The sequence below is a fragment of the Nicotiana attenuata genome, chromosome 5 (genome assembly GCF_001879085.1).
Source record: "Nicotiana attenuata strain UT chromosome 5, NIATTr2, whole genome shotgun sequence".
NCBI classification, from domain to species: Eukaryota; Viridiplantae; Streptophyta; class Magnoliopsida; order Solanales; family Solanaceae; genus Nicotiana; species Nicotiana attenuata.
In genome coordinates, this window is record NC_031993.1 from 35204349 (window position 1) to 35220440 (window position 16092).

The window sequence follows — 16092 nt, forward strand, 5'->3', positions numbered from 1 at the left end:
CGACCCCGGAATGAAGTTTTGATGATTTCAATAGCTCCGTATGGTGATTTTTGACTTAGGAGCGTGTCCGAATTTTAATTTGGAGGTCCGTCGCTCATTTAGGTCTTTTTGACAAAAATTGAAAAAATATTGAAATTTTAGAGATTTTGAGCTTCGATCGTAGGTCGATTCTGTGTTATGGAGGTCGGATTCCGATTTCAAAAGTTACAGTAGCTCCATTATATGATTTAGAACTTGTGTGCAGAATTTGGATTCAATTTGAGGTATCTAAGTACGTTTTCCGTTAGTTTTGGTTTATGGAGCGTTCTTCATTTTGTTAGGCTTGAATATGAGTGCAATTCATATTTTTGATGTTATTAGAGAAAATTTGAGGCTTCGAGCAAGTTCGTATCATGTTTTGGGACTTGTTAGTATATTTAGTTGGGGTCCCATGGGGCTCAGGTGAGTTTCGGATGGATTTGGATTGTGCCGCGCTCTTATGTAATGTTTCGACGTCGTTTCTTTTGGTATAAAGGATACCACATTGTGCAAACAATTTTTGAGGGAACAGACTGTATCTCAGAACCATAGCAACAAAAATCGTCTCATTCCGAGATAGTATGAGAGAGTTATGCTCATTTCTGTATCGGAAAAGACTGTTATTTTTCTGGTGTTTGAGGGAACAGAGGCAAATCGCAGGTCTCAAATGCGATTTATAGGTCTTAGGTATCAAATGCGACTTACCTGGAGAGGTTTTTAAAAACGGGGGTTTCACCATTTTTAACATAATTAGAGTTGGGAGCTCGGTTTAGGCGATTCTCAGAGGAAAACTTCACAAATTAGAGTACGGTAATTAATCTTAACTTGATTTGGTCCGTTATTCATGAATCAAACACTATTTTCAGCACATATTTTTGTGATTTGGGGGATTAGAATAGAAATTTTCCCAAATTTGATTTGAGGTTTTTAACATCGGTTCGGAGTCGGATTTAAGTAGTTTTGGTACGGTTGGACTTGTCGTTGAATGTGAGTCCGGATTGTGTAACTTTTGTGAATTTCGAGGCGTGGGCACCGCATTGACTTTTCGGGTTGACTTTTTATTTCTTTGCATATATAATAAATTTTATTGCTCAAATTAGTTTCCTATGGTTATATTTATAGTATGAAATTGTTTTGGCTAGATTCGAGCCACTCAGAGTTGGATATCAAGGGAAAGGCCTACTAGTGGATTGAGTTAGCACGATTTGAGGTAAGTGACTTGCCTAACCTTGTGTGGGGGAAATTTCCGTTAGGATTGCTGTTGTTGTGGTAATTGTGATGTGTGAAAGCCGTGTACGCAAGGTGACGAGTATGTACATAGGCTAAATATGAAAATTTCCGGATTTAACTATGCAGATTCTTGTCATGCACTAATTGAGTTATCGTATCATGTTATATTCATCATCATTAGTCTATTTTCACATGTTCTATTTTCCTTACCTCTTACGTGCTAATTGCTCTACCTAGTTGAAGTTCTTGTTCCCTTTATTCCGTGTTCATTATTTGACTGTTGAACTCTTTACTTAAAGTTATCATCCTTGGAATATCTTGTTGTTGAAGAAGACAATGAATTATCAGGGCCGCGATTTCCATTGAGGTAAAGTGCTAAATTGTGAAATACGATACTGTTGAGTTATTCACTTCTGGTTGTTTTTGTTGAGACTTGTGTATATTGTGGTTGAGCCGCGAGCTCCTAATTGTGAAAAATACTGTTATTGTTGATTTCTTTGGCAAATTATGATATTTGGGCACTTGAGGTACGATTTGTGATATGTTGTGATATTCATAAGCCGGCGGTGGTATAGGTTTGGGTTGAAACGCATGCGATGGGATAAGGCGGGATTGATACGCGTGGCTAGTAGGGGAACTATGTCACGACCCGAATTTCCCACCGCCGAGATCATGATGGTGCCTAACATTGTACTCGCTAGGCAAGCCAACGTTACAGATTATTTCACCTTTTTCCTTTACCTTTTAACAAATAAAAATTTACTAAAACAAGTCAGTGGAATTAAATGCGGAAGAACACACTTTAAAAGATCATCCTTATAGTAATAACATAACGTAATAAATTCCATCCAGAACTGGTGTCACAACTCACGAACAGTCTACGAATACTACAAATAATGGTCTGAACAAAAAGTTTACATCTGTCTTAGAAATAGATAAAACAGAAAATAAAATAGGACGAAAGGGGACGCCAGGGCCTGCGGACGCCTGCAGGACTACCTTGGGTCTCCGGGAAGCAGTGATAGCAACCAACCTCGCGATCAGCCACTAGCTCCAAAATCTGCATAGAAAGTGCAGAGTGCAGTATCAGTACAACCGACCCCATGTACTGGTAAGTGCCGAGCCTAACCTCGACGAAGTAGTGACGAGGCTACGGCGGGGCATACAGCATATACAACCTATAACAGTTTATACTAAACAGAAAGGAAATACAGAAAGTAATAAAGCAATAACTGGCATTTAAATAAACTCGGAACCCAACTGTTCTACTTGTATTCAGCTATAACCAATCCTTAAGGTGTTTCAACATCACAGTAATGGGCCTTGACAGAAATGAGAACATAATAACAACTGATGCGGCGCGCATCCCGATCCCAACATATAAACAACAACAGTATCAATATTCACCCTTATTCCTCCTTGTTGCGGCGTGCAACCCAATCTCACTTGTCCATCCTTATTACTCCTCAACACATATCACCCTTATTCCTCCTGTTACGGCACGCAACCCGATCCCACCTTTCCACCCTTATTACTCCTTGTTGCGGCATGCAACCCGATCCCACCAGACAATCACATTTCACCCTTATTCCTCCTGTTGCGGCGTGCAACCCGATCCCAATATATATATCAGCACCAAACACAAAAGAATAAAGACAAGAATTTCACAAGCTAACTCAAATTCCCCACATTACTTAGACCTCAATCCACACAATGGAATATCACTAAGATTATGAAACTTCACCAATGGAGCCTACTCAGCGAGACCAACCAAGGTGCACCATAAGGCACCAATAAATCAATATAAGCCAACAACGTAATAAAATGAAGCTACAAAACCAATAATACTTCAACGGGAACATCAACAGTTAACATGAAGCAATTAAATAATTCAATAAAGAGGACAACAGTTAACATGAAGCAATTAGACATGGAAACATCTATGAGCAAGTAGCAATTATGGCAGGAAAGCAAGATATAGGGAAACGGGGAAAGGAAACGGGCTAAACAAGTAATTTGGTGACGCATAGGTACTCGTCACCACACCTATACGCCACACACATGATATTTCACATAGCAAGCAAGTCGGGGATCCCTAGTCCCTCAAGTCAAGGTTAGACCAAACACTTACCTCAAGCTAACGGGTATTTCAAAGCTCAACCACCGCTTTACCTCTCGATTCCACCACCAATTCACTCGTATCTAGCCAATATTAACTTAAGAATATCAATAAACGCTAAAGAAACCAATTTCAATACACAATTATAGATTTTCCAACATTTTTCCCAAAAAGTCAAAAATCGACCCCCGGGCCCGCTTGGTCAAAACTCGGAGTTCGGACCAAAACCCGATCACCCATTCACTCCCGAGCCCGGATATACAATTGGTTTCGGAATCCGCCTCAAATTGAGGTCCAAATCCCCCAAATTCGAAATTCCTAAATTCTACCCAAGAACATCCAAATTTCCCATGAAAAATCCTAGATTTTGAGATGAATTCATGTAAAAAGATGAAATAGATTGAAGAAAATGAGTTAGAAATCACTTACCTATAATTTGGAGAAGTTTGAGTTTTTGAAAAATCGCCTAGGGAGGTTTAGGGTTCGAAAATTTGAGAAATGAGTTCAAAATTCCGACTAAGTTATGTTTTACACAATTGCAGGTATCGCATTTACGATCACAGGTTCGCAAATGCGAACTCGCAAATGCGAAGCTTAGCTTGGCCTGCTACCTTCGCAAATGCGAACCATTTGATCGCAATTACGAAACTCCCCTAGCCATATCTTCTTTGCAAATGCGAAGAGTTGTTCGCAATTGCGAACACTGGCCTCCACAGCTACTCTTCGCAATTGCGATGAGTAGGTCGCAAATGCGAACCCAACAATGGTCGCAAATGCGAGGCTTGATCTCACAATTGCGAGATCAGAGGCTCTGTAACAGAACTGAACCCGCAACAATTTTTACCAGGTCTAAAATACTCCGAAGCCTATCTAAAACTCATCCGAGCCCTCGGGGCTCTAAACCAAACATGCATACAAGCTTAAAAACATCATACGGACTTGCTCGTGCGGTCAAATCGCCAAAATAACATCTTAAATCACGAATTTAACACCAAAACTCATGAAATTTCAAAATTGCTAACTTTTCAACCAATGGTCCGAATTACATCAAATCACCTCCGTTTTTTACCAAATTTCACAGACACGACTTAAATATTATATCAAACTTGTACCGGGCTCCGTAACTAAAATACGGTCCCGGTTCCAACAAGATCACACACTATTTCATTTCTAAAAATCCTTATATTTTTCAGCAAACAATTTTCTTTAAAAATTCATTTCTCGGGCTAGGGACCTCAGAATTCGATTCCGGGCATACGCCCTAGTCCCATATTTTCTACGGACCCTCCGGGACCGTCGGAACATGGGTCTGTTTGCCTGAAATGTTGATCGAAGTCAACTAAAATCATATTTTTAAGCCAAAAATCATTATTTCTTAGATTTTTCACAAAAAAGCTTTCCGGTACCGCGCCCAGACTGCGCACGCAAATCGAGAAGAGATAAAAGGAGGTTTTCAAGGCCTCAGAATACGAAAACGGAATTTAAAATAAAAAATTACCTTTTGGGTCATCACAAACTACTAGAAGCCATGCGGTGTGATAAGGCGGGCTAAAACGCGAGATGCTATTTCGAAAAAATAATTTTTATAACTAAATGTAAAGGCTCCCGCGGTGAGATAAGGAAAGATTGTGAATTGATTTATGATCTGAGGCTACGAGGCGGTACCTTGGTAGTGACTCTTGTTGATACTTTCTATTTCTTCACTTGTATTTTAGTTGTTTTATTCAGTGTCATAACATCTTTGTCTTCTTCCGTGATATATTATTTGTCTTTATTCTGGTGTAGCTAAATTGTGGCATACTCCTTACTTGTTTCATTTTTATAGTCATTATTATTATATTATTAAATCTTTCGTCCTGTTTCTTATTGTTTCTAGTAGGGCCTTTCACCTGACCTCGTTACTACTCTACCGAGGTTAGGCTTGGCACTTACTGGGTACCGCTGTAGTCTACTCATACTACGCTTCTGCACATCTTTTTGTACAGATCCAGGTACCTCCTACCAGCCCAGATATTAGCGAGAGCTCAGCTGCGGAGACTTCAAGACATACTTGCTGACGTCCGCAGGCCTCGGAGTCCCTCCCCCCTCTACCTAGATTATTTTATTTCCTCATCCTTTATTACACTCTGATGTATAGAGATATTCAGTATCACTTCATAGAGCTTGTGACTTGTGTTTCGCCAGGTTTTGGGCAAATTGCATATGTACTGAGTTGTAGAGATTTTTTTTCTTTTATATCAGTTGTAAGTTTTGAGACTTCAAATTATTATTTTCAGTTATTTCTGCATGTTGTTAGGCTTACCTAGTCTTAGAAACTAGGTGTCGTCACGATATCCTACGGAAAGAAATTGGGGTCGTGGCATTATAGTTTTGAAGAGATATCCTAATATTGTCATTAGCTCTAACATGGTAAATATATGCTATTTCTTTAGCTATAACCTCACTTGATCTCTCTTTCTATACAGAAATTTTGCTACTTCTCTCAATCCATATTGCATAAATGAATTATGTATAAACCAGCTTCACAATTCTTGCGTGATTTTTTTTCCCTTTTGTATTACCCTATCTAGTGTTACATTTGCCCCTAGGAATTAATTGTCGGCCAAGCAATTTGCAGCCAATCATTAGTTTTTCCCATATTTGTCTGCCAACTTCACATTCAACAAACAAATGGTCCCTATTTTCCTATGATACTTTGCAAATGACACACTTTGTAGCAACTTCCATTCCCCAATTTTTCAGCCTTGTTGATGTGAGTAGTTTGTCCTGAAGTTGGAGCCATACTATGAAGACTGCTTTTGGTCGTGCTGCATTCACATTTCACACACATGAGGTTCGTCCAGGTAAATCTTGGCAGATCGCAAGCATTTTGTTGTAGATATTTCTGATCATACTCTTACTGCTAGGTGCACCATGTTGCACATTACACAAGTCCTCTCTCTTGACTTGAGTATTTTTCTAGCCATCCAACTTGCTTGCTGACATTGACTTCTATAAGCTTTTAGCAAAGGAGATTCTGGTTTGCTTTGTTGTGCACTCATCTGCATACTTGGGGACACCAATAGCACTTGCTATCCTGCTCAGTGGGTCTCGACTCCAGCAGCTCATGTGCAAGCTTGGAAACTTAACCCATAGAGGTAGTTATGTGAGGAACTCATCATTTAAGTCGAATTCTGGAGTCCATTGCTTTAAGATGAGAGGTTTGTTGTTAAGCCTGCATATTGAATATCATTCAAATCTGCGATGGATTGAAATTTAACAACATAATAACCCTCCTCATGACACTGGACTTCATGTTCTACAACAATAATCCAATCTTGACTCCCATACTTCTTCATATATGTATAGCCCGGTGTTTCTCTTATCACATATACTATTGGTCCAGGTTTCCATTTATTAATCTCCTTATCTGTTTCTTCCTTATCAAGCTTTACCATAATATTTCGTTCAAACTTCGGAGGTATATAATCGAGAGACATACCATTTGTTGCTGCTCGATTCGAGTGAATAATCCGGTCCAAGTTGGATCTGGAACTTGTTCTTTCATTGCTGGCTCAGAATTCCTCGTTGCTAGTAGCTTAGCTTTTGGTGCATTTACATTCGTGCCTCTTTCTGCCCTTCAATTCATGTCAATTTCAACTTTGGCTCTCCACTGAAGTTTAATTTCTTAATTCCAGTGGTCAATTTAGACGCTGACGCCGGGGGAAAGAGACGGAAATTGTGTTACTAATGGTGTTACAACTATAACTCTCTGTTCATTGCCATTTTCTAGGGTTTCCGCTATTACCCTAGCACTGACTGAGCTACAATTGTTTCCCACTGTTACAATTACTTGCTTTTTCGGTTGACCTCGCCCTTTTGACCGTGACAACCACCGTCCGCATAGGTTAGCTTAACGTGCGCCAAAAGCCCTAGGCTAGAGGAACTCTCCTCGTTGAGTGATGGCAATGGAGATTCTTCAACCTTTTTTTTTTGTCATTAAGCAATTAGCAATGCCAGAAAAAAAAAAAAATTACCAATGGACTTGACCTATAAATAAAGTCGACCTTGAAAAAATGCATGCAATGAAATGAATATTCATTTCTTTTTTCTTGTTTTAATTGAAACTTGTTATCTTAATTTACTTTTTGATAAATTTTTCAAATCTAAACGGAGCTTGAATGAATTAATTTAACCAAGTCTTCTATAAAATGAGTAACACATCACATAACCCTTTTTTCATTGCAAAAAAGTGTTTCAATATTTAAGAAATATGAAAAAAGAGTAGTTATTTTTTATGATCCTAAAATCTGAGTTAACTGATTAGTAAAAATAGTGTTAAATAAAAAATATAAAGACTCTTACACTATGAAATAACATTTGAAATATTATATTAACTAACTTTATAGCGGATGAAACTATTTGCTTTCCAACTTATAAACGCACACAATTTATCAGTGTGTTCAAGTTTGACACTATAACAAGTAACAAAAATAATATTATCAAAATTATAACTCGAATAGCAGAAATTACACTATAACAAGTAATAAAAACAATATTATAAGAATTATAACTTGAATTAACAGTAATTTATTACAAGGAACCAATTCCTTTCACACTTATAAAGTGTCCGCAAATTTTCTTGCACGTGGCAAGTGCAAGTTTCATTCTTCTCTTATTTTCTTTCAGGGGAAAAAATCTGCAAAAAATCTTTTTAGAGTAATTTCATTTTCCTTAATCTTTAAGGGTTGAAAAGCAATATTCTTTTACTTTTTTTGCCGAGTAAGATTTGATAACTCCTTTGTGTAATAATTTTCTGTGATTTTTCTTTTTTAAAAAAATTAACGAAACTAACCGTTCAAGCCTTCACTCTTCAATATAATAAAAAGGCCGCTCTTTATTTTTTTTTTCAATTCAACTTCAAATACCGTTTACTTGGTAAGTACACATACAAGTCCTTAATATAACTAAATTCATCAATGGAATAAATTAGAAAATAGATAAATATTTCTTTTTGAAAAAAGGAAAAAGAAAATGTGCGACAAAAGTTGATAAAAAACTGTAGGTATGCAAACAATTTCTTTTGTGACAAGATGCCGTTTGCCTTTACCCGTGCTAGTACGTGCCCAACAATTTGTGTTACATTAGTTTATTTGATAAAAAATTAACGTGGTGATTATTTTAAATTCTGTTATTTAAGTTAAATTTAATTTTTTTAAAGTTGTGTTTGTACTTAAACTTTACTCAATGAGAAATAATTTTCAAATAAATTTTTAATTAATTCTCTATTTCAATATTTGAAGTTGAAATAACGAACCAAAATTTAATACATACATTATTTTGAAATAATTATCAAGTTGAAATATTATATATCAAAATTAACTGAACTTCTAAATATTATTTTGGATAAATAAATTTCTCTATTCAGAATTCCTAAAGAGTCTATCAAAGATCTGAAAAGCGTCAAACATGACAATTATTCATTTGTCTCTTTTTAATCAATTCGAATTAACTTAGATAAATGTAGTACACGAAAAGGAAAGGCCCATCCGCGTGTATTTTGGCGTTTGCAAAGTATTTTTTTCGACTTGATTAAATTAAATAAATCACAAATTAGTACTCGTGTGCTTTACTATATAGAGTATTATTTTAATATTACGCGTGTTAATGTGTGAAATTATTCAAGATCTTGTTTCCTTTTTCTTTTAGATTTTTTTTTCGAAAAAAAAAATGTTCATTAAAAATGTCGAAATAATTAAAAGAAAAGCAATATAACTACCAAGGCCTATTTCTGTCATTTCCTCTGTCTAACTTTTGTGAGTCTTTGATCCTTTAAGTACTGTTAAGTGTTTTATTTTGGTTTAAATTGTTAAGTGTTTTGATTGGTCCAACTAAGCAAATTTCTGGGCATGCATATCAGTTTTTACTGCACAGATACTTCTGCGCATACCTATCGTGTAACTTTTCAACTCACACTATTTTTGGAAGATATTTATACCCGTGAGCTAACTCTTTATCACATTAGATGTCATTGGTATTATGTAATTTTGGTAAACTTTGAGAACTTTTATAATATTCTACATTTATCTGATGTCATGTTATTTAAGATTTAAATTTTAATCCTACTTGATATTATCTAAAGTTTGCCTTGGAGCACAAAAAGTATTAGCTTTTCCTAATGATAAACTCAATAAGAAAAACTAAATTGTCACGACCCAAACTCAACCGTCGTGATGGCGCCTATCGTGGAACTAGGCCAGCCTCACTCAACAAAATTCAACACAACAGCAATAAGTTTGAAAACATTAACGGAAGCATTTAACATAAAGAAAACTGTTTGAAACATAAGAAAATCCCAAAGTGATACAATCCAGCCCAAAACCTGGGTGTCACTGAGTACATGAGCGTCTACTCGAAATACAAACCACTACAAGGTCTAAAAGGAAAATAACTGAAAGTACATCAAATGATAAAAGAGGAGAGTCAAGGCCCGTGAACGCATTGCAGCTACCTCGATAGTCTCAAAACTCTGGAAATGCTCGATCAGCAACTGCCACCGTGAACAGAGTCGCCCGGATCTGCACACGAGGTGCAAGGGGTAACGTGAGTACACCAACTCGGTAGAAAAAGTAACAAGTCCAAACTTTGGACTGAAAGGTAGTGACGAACTCAACCTCAACATATATAACAGATTAATGTGCAGAAACATAGGCATGCTTTCAAGTAAAATAGACAGCTCAAAGCAATAAGGTAAATACAGATCTGAACAGTGTAAAGAATGCAGCTCCGCTATCCTTACACGCCAATGCACAAACTGTATGTATGCACCGTGTGCTCCCACTCTCAAGTGCTCAACCACTCGATACTGTATATGGCCATCCGGCCCAGGAAAATCCATCTCGGAACATATACAACACTTACTGTAAGTCACCCAGTACCGAGGACAAAAGGGAGATCCAACCCTATGGAGAAATCCATCTCCAGGTATCAACTACTTCGGACAAATCCATGTCCAGGGAAATCCGTCCCTCAATAATATCATCCGCGCTCACTGGGGGTGTGTTACAGACTCCGGAGGGGCTCCTGCAGCCCAAGCGCTATCATAATCATCAATATAACCCCTACGGCGTGCAGCCCGTGTTAGGTGTTTGCCATAATTTTCTTACCATATTTGATTTTTCTATCTCTTGAAGGAAAAGGGCAATATAATTACCTTAACTGGGTTTTCCTTTTTGTAAAAGGAAATTATAAATCTCCAATATTTGGCTAGTCCTTTTTCTTGTAGGAAAAGATTTGAACTTCTATAAATTGAGGATACTTCCTTCTCATTCAGTAGCATCCACAATGTAGCCATAGGGGGCTTGAGAGTCGTGTCTAGGAGGAGAACTTTACGGGACAAGTGTCAGTGTGTCACTTGTGTTTGCCTCTTCGTGAGGTTGTTCTCTCGATATTTTGTACTCTCTTTTTATTATAGTGGATTGCTCATCTCCGTTCTGGATGTAGGTCAGTTGACCGAACCACGTTATATGTTTGTGTCTCTTTTGGTAGATTTCTCTTTTGTTATGTGTGGTTTATCGTCGTTCAAGGTTTGTTTTGATAGCTTCCGCATGACACCTGACTTTTTTCGGTCCTAACAGCTCGATCCCATAAGTGTCACTCATAAACAGGCTCTCGGCCTCACTCAGTCATCAACCTCTCCAGTCTCACCACGGGCTCACAATGTCATGAAAACAGCCCGGATCAATGATATGATGAATCAATAAATAACTGAGGTTGAGATATGATATAAAAATGCATGATCAAGACTGAGTATTGAATGTTAAATGAAACTAGTGAGATGACAACAATAAACAACCACTAAGGGCCGAAACAATACCGGCACAAAGCCTAAACATGATATCTAGCATGGTTTACAGCTCAACTACTTTATTACACGAAGAAAACATGGATATCAACAGGATAGAGTCACTAATCGGTGTCATGGAATCACCCAGGTCACAATTCTCACGGTGCACGCCCGCACGCCCTTCACTTGGCATGTGCATCACCTCAATACTAATCACATAACACGTAGTTTGGGGTTTCGAACCCTCAGAACCAAGTTTGGAAGAGTTACTTAACTCAAACTAATTAAAAATCCTACTCCGTGATGCCTTTGCCTCCCAAATCGGCCTCCAAGCGTCCCGAATCTAGCCACGAGTAACACAATACGATCAATAGTGAGCAGTGTAAAAGTGCGAGCTAGCATAATTCGAGAGAATATGACTAGTATATTATTGTAGTTTCTCGAGAGAGAATTATGATAAGCGAGTGCTCATGATCAGTAGAGAATAATTAGGCAAAATTATAGAAGACATAGCAGGAAGGACTCCGATAATTGGGGAAATCATAACTCTAGACCTCCTTAATTTAGTCTCCAACCCTTAGTTTCTTTAGTTGATAAATTTCTATTGCTTTTTTGATAATTATTAGTTAATTAGTTTAAGTAATTTAAAAGTTATTCGAGCTTGTCTTCTTAGTGATATCAAACAGCTATAGCTAAGCCTTAGTTCTCTGTGGGATTCGACTCCGGACTTATAGACCGGATTATATTTGCAGCGACCGCTTATCCTTTTTAGGAATAGAGTTGGGCGTGATCAAATTTTGGCGTCGTTGCCACGGAACTAACGGTGTAGTTGTAGCTGTATATATTGCTAGGTTTCAAGTTTGAACTTTTATTTTGTTTTATTTCTTTTATTTGTTATTATAACTATTGATTTGAGAAACATGACATCTTGGAATTATGGGAATTTAGGTGTAGATAATTCTACTATTGATCCTCATACATATAGTGAAGGAACCACCCATATCAAAATTATCAAAATATTCCCGAGAGCGAGTTATGTGCACCAACTCAATCTTATTTGTGGAATGTGTGTGATGTGTGTGGTGGTAAAAATAGTCACTTTTATGGTTATTCTTATATTTCTTATCTTCCCCCAACCCCTTAGTATGATGGTTCTACCTTTTCTTGTGAAGGTAACGGGAACAAAGAACCTGGGGATGCAGACCTGAAGGAGATCAAGGATATGTTAAAGTGCCTTCTGGAACAAAATAATGAAAAACAATTGCAGATAGAAAGGCAAGAGGAAACTATTCGCAACTTGGAGGCTCAAGTGAGTCAAGTGGTTGAAGCTTTTAATGCTCAGCAAGCCAATTTTGGGGATATAAGCCAAGAAGAGCATGAATTTGAGGTGCTAATTGAGGAGGTCAGAGTAGAACATCAACAACCTATCCAACTACAATTTGAGGAAGTCGATGTTGAAGAAGTGAGACTAGAGTCAACCAAGGACATTGAGGATATAAATTTTGTTCACTCTAGTATCATTGATGTTGAGGAAGTTGAAAGTGCTGAAATTCATGTGTTTGTGCGCATTGAGCCTCACTCCAAACATTTTTCTACATTGTGCTTGGATGATGATATGGAAATAGAGTCATCCGAGCCGATTGAGAAGTCAAGGAATGAGGAACAAGGTGCCTACATTCTGGAATTTTTCTTACCAGAAAGACATGACTACATACCTCATCTAAAAGCCAAGAAGTGTAGAATAGTACAATGGTTGCTTGGGCCAATTAGATTTGTTCCTCCACCCCTGGAGCATAGCCAAAAACTTGATGCCAAATTGGGGGTTCAATTCATAAGCTCGAGGTGTATGCAAAAAGTGATTCGTGCCGTGCCGCGATGTTAAATCAAGCGCTTGTTGGGAAGTAACCCAGCTTTACTGTTTTCTTTTTTTAATTGTATTATTTTTGTAGTGTCAATTTTTTATTTTCTAGGAGCATGAAAAGAAAAGCTATTGGAAGGATGCAACAGCAAACCAGATGGTTGGAACTAAGTGTGAGGCACCCGCACGAAGGACCAAGCCTGGGAGAAGTCTGAGTACCCCATGAGCTGCTAGTGCTACGGCCTTTGGCCTACCAGGGAGTTTATTTTATCCTCTTATTCGTTATGATGTGCATTGGAGACAATGCACAATTTTAAATGTGGGGTGAGGAGATTGTCTGGGTAACTTTCTATGCTACTTTAGCTGTGTTAGTTTAATTGAATAATATTTTTTTTTAAAAGATTGGATTTTTCCCGACGATGGATCTATTAGACAGTTTTCTTGAGGGATTTAAGTCTAAAGAAAAAGGACAAAAAGATTTTATTTATAGATAGTGTAGCAACCCCCCTTGGGTTTTCTTTGTGTCGCGGTTCTTTTCCAAGGTTTTTGTTTGAACCAGGTGTAGTTAGTTTTATTTTTTTTAAGGAGTAGGAGTCATTTTATTGTGTTTTGAAGTGAAGCATTATCTCTTGATATTGTTATGCCTTGAGAATAGTGAGTACTTTGGTTGTGACGCTTAGACTCACTTTTTGACTCTTGTAGAAGTACCTTAAATTGTATGATCTTAACTTTGCTTAACTGCTTTGACTAAAGTGTCTTGATGAGTCCAATCCTGAGTGAGTTATGTGTCATGTGTGTGTAAGGTTTTGTGTTATTCTATGCATTGCATTTGATGTCTAGAACTTGCCCGTATGTTACAAAGCGAAATAGTAATTTTGTTCAGTCATGGAGCTGATATAGGCGTTTCTTTGTTGAGCCAGATATGTATATTTTACCCGCCTAATTGTTATGTATCGTAGTTAACCCCTTTGAGCCTGTAATCATGTTTCTTAGGCAACCACATTACAAGCCTTACCCATTTGATTGAATTAACCATCTATTTGAACCTTTTAACCTCTCATGAGCACTTGAATTGGTATGAACTTTATAAAAGTTAAAGTGTGGGGTGGTTGGTTTGGCTTTTGAGTGGAACTAATGAGATAGGAGAAAGGTGCACGGTTTTGAAAAAGGAAGATCCACTTGAATTGGAAAAGAAAAAGAAAAGAAAGAAAAAAAATAGTTGTATTGTTACGAAAAAATATTCCTTGATAAGTGGTGGTTCTTGATGTAATTGTGCTTAAAGAAGTATGGGGTAATATACATTAATGTGAAGGTGGAGTTTTGGTTTGACATAAGTGGGGTTTTGAATGTTAAAGTATATATATTAAAGTACTTAGGGAGGTGTAGTCACTCTTATATCTAAATGCATCCTACCCGTCCCGCAGCCTACATTACAACCAAATAAAGTCCTACTTAATCCTAGACTGAATGAGCTCGATTAGTAGAGTAGTACACTACGGGCAAGCCTATGGTACATCTTTTGTGGCGTATGAATGTTATTTATGAGAGTGAGCGAATTCTTTCTATCTTGAGTTCCTAAGTGTTCTTAAATTTTATTGTGTGGAACTACTCTTTTTTGTTGTGTGAGGGCACTTGATCCATGAAGGAAAGGTAATGTCAGCGACCTCTATGTTAGAGTAAGTGGGTGAGTTGTGAATAACGCGTGGTACTTGTAAGTCAAATCTTGAGGTGAAGATATTACGCTTTTGTGCTTATTCTATTTTTAAGTATTCTTGGTGTGATGAGTTAGGAGAATTGTTTAAAAAGGTCGTGTCTATATAAAGTGTAGTTTGATTGCTCGAGGACGAGCAATGGTTTAAGTGTGGGGTGTTGATGATAGGCTATAATTACGTATATTAGTCGCTTATTACACTCTAATTTACTGCACTTTATTTGAGTTTGAGCTTTAATCGCTAGTGTTTTGCATTAATTCTGTGTTTTATGCCTTGTAGGAGTGATTCCGATCTATGTACATGTTATGGAATGAATTCAAGTTATTATGGAGCTTTGAAGTCTGAGTAAAAGCCCAAGAATTAAGCCGGGATCGTGTTTAGGGGATCAACGGATGATAGTTAATAACGAACGAAGAATCGAGTAGGCATATCGCGCACTATCTAGTATAATGCAAATAACTTTAAGTGAGGAACTCTATTTGGGATCCACAATATATGGTTGGAAAGTTAATTCAAAGGGCTGCAACTTTCATATTTTACGTTTTTCCAAATCCCCAACAGATCAGGGAGAAAAGTGCACGGCAAGTGCGCGGTCACGCACTGACCGTGCAAATGGGGCAGAAAGTGTGAAATGTGCGCGGCCAAGTGCGCGACCACGCACGTCCTGTCTGGGAAAAGTATCTTTTTTCTCGTAGGAGAAGGTATAATTGTTTGGGCCCGACCCTACTTGGTATATATACATGGAAAAACGGTATTTTGAGAACTATTGACATAATTTAGACCTAAGGAGACACTACTTTAGGGTTACACAACACCTTTGGAGGCAAGAATACACGAGGAGCAAGGAGGAAGATTCAACCATGAGTTTTTCCTTTCTTCTTCTTGTTTTCTATTGTTGGTTATGAACTTTAGTATTGTATTTTCACATACTTTTATGAATAGCTAATTTATTATCTAGAGTTTTGATGGAACCTTTTGGAGGATGAATTCTTGTTATGTTTTAATATAATTTAGCCTTTGGATTTATCTACTTGTTCAAGTACGTGCTTATTTCAGTTGGTTGAATGGCCATCGATTGACTTTGCCTATTTAGTATGTATTGCTTGAAGAAAGGATATATATTTAGGTGGTTGTTGAACAACGTCACTCCTAAGGTATATGAGAGATCAATACGGCAGGTTTAAAAGCGGGATTAGAGATAACGAAGCTTTGACGTGATCATAGTGAGCGGTGTAAAAGTGCGAGCTAACGTAATTCGAGAGAATATGACTAGTACATTATTGTAGTTGCTCGAGAGAGAATTACGATAAGTCGAGTGCTCATGATCAGT